This window comes from Lycium ferocissimum, chromosome 7 (genome assembly GCF_029784015.1).
Source record: "Lycium ferocissimum isolate CSIRO_LF1 chromosome 7, AGI_CSIRO_Lferr_CH_V1, whole genome shotgun sequence".
NCBI classification, from domain to species: Eukaryota; Viridiplantae; Streptophyta; class Magnoliopsida; order Solanales; family Solanaceae; genus Lycium; species Lycium ferocissimum.
In genome coordinates, this window is record NC_081348.1 from 50,702,792 (window position 1) to 50,706,555 (window position 3,764).

Sequence of the window (3,764 nt, forward strand, 5' to 3'; positions counted from 1 at the left end):
TTTAAGCGGTTGGGTGGTTATTATTTAAGTTAATTTTTCTTCTTTCTTTTTATATATCATTGTAGGAAAAAGTCAAAGATTATCGTCAAGAAATGATTTTGGAAGCTGCGAAGACGAATGGAATAGGGAAATTGGAAAGGGAGGCACTGAGGAACATAACAAAAGCATGCAAATATGGGTTCGAGAAGATGATGAAAGACAATAAGTTAGACGTGTTGATCTCACCTGGTGGGGACATTGCTAGTCTTATTGCGATTGGAGGTTATCCAAGGATCGACGTACCTACTGGTGATGATTAAAGTGGAGTCCCGTTTGGGATTTCCTTCGGAGGACTAAAGGGTTCTGAGCCAACACTCATTGAGATTGCATATGGCTTTGAACAAGCAACTCGTGTTAGGAAGCCCCCTCCTTCACATCCTTGCTAGGAATTACATATTTAATACAATCTAGAATGTATCTGCATCCAGAATGATCTGTTAATTATTAAGTACAGCGTTCCAAACCAAATTGTTGACAAACGAAAATAATCATACAGCAACATCGATGAACTTTTAGATCTTCGAAACAACTCAAGTTAATAACTAGCAAGATTCGTACCATCTTCTCATAATCCATCAAAAACAATAGTAGTCTGATGGAAATGTGATTCTTCTATCCACTAAAAAACAACAAATTCTGAAGATAAACAACAAAATCCTTCGTTAATCCTATTTTGCGACGGATTATCAGAAAATTCTGTTGGCTACTAGAAATTTAGCACGCATTACAGAAGGATTAGCGACGAAGTTCGTAGCTAATTCCAGCTCTTTTTGTAGTGATCGTGCTCACTATCCCCCAACTGTAACATATCTTCCTGATGCTCATGAAGTTAGTAACTTCTCCCACTTTCTTAGCTTACTGAATGTTATGCCTAAAGAATTTCTTGTTCAGCCATATGCAATCTCAATGAGTGTTGGCTCAGAACCATGGCGTGATAGTTAGTCGTCAAATACAGATATATTCTGCTTATTGATCTCATTTCCTGTTAATATAGTCTTTCTGCTTGATCTTGGGTTGACTCTTTTCCTAGGACATGAATTCAGTTTTTTTTTCTTGCTTTCTTGTTAATAATAAGCACAGATCAGACATATATCAGAACACCATAGTATAAGTCATATTTTATTCGTATGAATTTTTTAATCGAATGTTTCATGTATACAATTCAGCAATGCAATGAGAAAAGGGAGTAGTCAGTGAGTTCTTCATTCACACTCACATGAGCTGGGAGGAATGCAATATCCCAACTTATAGTTTTTGATTAATGGACGAAAAGCTTCATTCGTGAGCTTTGTAATAATTGGATTTCATCATATCGCCGCTGACATAGAGGCCAATTCCAAGAACCAAAAGAGCAATTATGCCACTGACATAGAGGCCAATTCCAAGAACCAAAAGAGCAATCAGAATAGTCATCTTCTCAGCCAGTGCTGCAGTTCCTCTTTTCAGTTTTGGTTGTTTAACATAAAGAATGCCAGTTTCAAACTCTGTACTGATTTTTGTGTTGTCGCAATTTTCTGAAAGAGGAAGGTGTTTCTGGAATCTAAGATAAAGAAAGTTACCATCAGTGGTAAAACCAACTGGCCTTTCTCCACTGATCTTCATAATTCCTGTTCTGGTCAGCTCAACCCTCACTTCTTCCTTTTTGAAACCTGCAGAGATTTCAATGTTTTTGTATTAACAGATTGTCAAACATGGCCAATGAATGCAGCAAAAGGCCATAAATAAGCTAATCTTAAATGTTATGTTGCTCGTACTCTTCAAAAATACCACGGGGTGTGTCGGAACCTCCAAAATCTATGCATTTTTGGAGGATCGACATGATTGTAGCAACATTTTTGGAGGGTCCGAGCAACATAGTAAATGTGACATTTCCGTCCTATTGTGAAATCTGATTATTTGTGATGTTCCCATGAAAATAATGACACTGTGTCGAGGACCCAAGAGTTTATGTTGCTCGTACTCTTCAAAAAGGCTATCACATGTGTATCGGATTGTAACACCTCGTACCCCTAACCAGCTTATGTTCATGATTCTAGGACCTAGAAACCAAGACAAAAGTGTTAGAATTGAAATTCCCCCTCAGAACGGACGAAGTACGGACTTACGTAAAAAAGTACAGCCCGTACTTTGAAGTGCGAGACGTACATTGAGGGGAAGAAATCAGAGAGCGCTGGAAAGTGGCACCCAAGTATGGGCAGGATGTACGGGACGTACTTCTGTCCTGTACTTTGCTAGGAAAATTAGTTACTCACTAGAATTTTTCATCCAAGTATGGGCTGCATGCATGGCCCGTACTTCAAAGTACGGGATGCACCTGGTGCCCGTACTTCACCCGCGTCGTTTCATCCAAGTACAGCCTACAAGTATGGCCCGTACTTCAAAGTACGGTTTTACACCCCGTAGTTTTGTACGTTGAAATTTATGAGTGTTCATTGTTTTAAGTATAGATGCTGGAGTTACCTTCAAGAATATATGAGATTATATGCGCCAATCTTATGATTATGAGGGTTTAAGTTCATATGATAAGCCATGGAAGGATTGAAGGACAAGTGAATCAAGGAAATTAAATTTGTTGGAACTTTGAAAAAAATATAAGGGGCAATTTTGGCCCAACTTGGAGGAAGAATATCTTTTAGTATATGAGGAGTTTTGAAGCAAAGCAAGATCCTAAATTGAAGTTCAGGAAGTCTAGTTTCCAATGCAACAAACCGCTCATCGATATGATGTCAGAGTAGAGAATTATGGACATTACAAGTTAGGCGGGCAGAGCAGGGGACTGCACCGCGCGAACGCATAGTGTCGCGCGCTGCTACAGTGCTACAGTGCCACCGACTCTAATCCACTAAATCATGGCTAAAATTCATCTTTTTCTCCATAAAAAAAATTCCCAAATGCTCTAGAAAGCTCATAAAACATATGAGAGCCTATATGTCACATAAAAGTGAGGATTTTGAGTAATTTCAAGTTATGAAGTATTAATTGAGGTCCGGACAACATGTAGTCGCGATTATAGTTTCGTTTTATTTTGGAGTTGGATTGGAAGCAAAGTAAATCTTTAAGATCTTCCTATTCTAGCAAGGATAAGGTATGAATCTCTCTTTCTTAATATCGATTTAGGAATATTTACGAGAATAAGGGTTATGGATTGTTGTGTTGGCGTTGTTGAGCATGGATTGAGAATCAAGATAGTTTGATGTAATTGTACATGTATATCTTATAGAATCTTGATAATATTGTCTTGATGTTGTTGGTATTGTTTGGGAGTTGTTTTGGTATTTGGAGGAAGTAGATAATATAGGGGAGATGCTTTACCTAAATTTTCGTAACCCAAACTAGTATTTGATAACTAGTACAGGTGAATTAATGGGAAGCATGATGAAGGTATGATTAAAAAAAATGTATTTCTCGCCATATAGGTTGGCTTTTAGTGAGGGGCGAGCCTAGGAATAAAGGATCCTTGGTGGCTTGACGAATAAGGTATGTAAGGTGTTCGTTTCTCTCTCTTTCCTTGGCACGAATCCGACTAGAGCATGGGCCCGAATGTTCCATAATGAATCACTCCATTCCTACGTCATGTCATTTAAATCTTAATGTCTCAATTACTTGATTGATTCTTGGTATGTTATTATGTTTATCGCCATTAAGTTACTTCTTTGGATTCGATACTAATTTCCATAATTTATTCGGAGGTCACACCGACCTTATGTCACTCCGACTGAGTAATG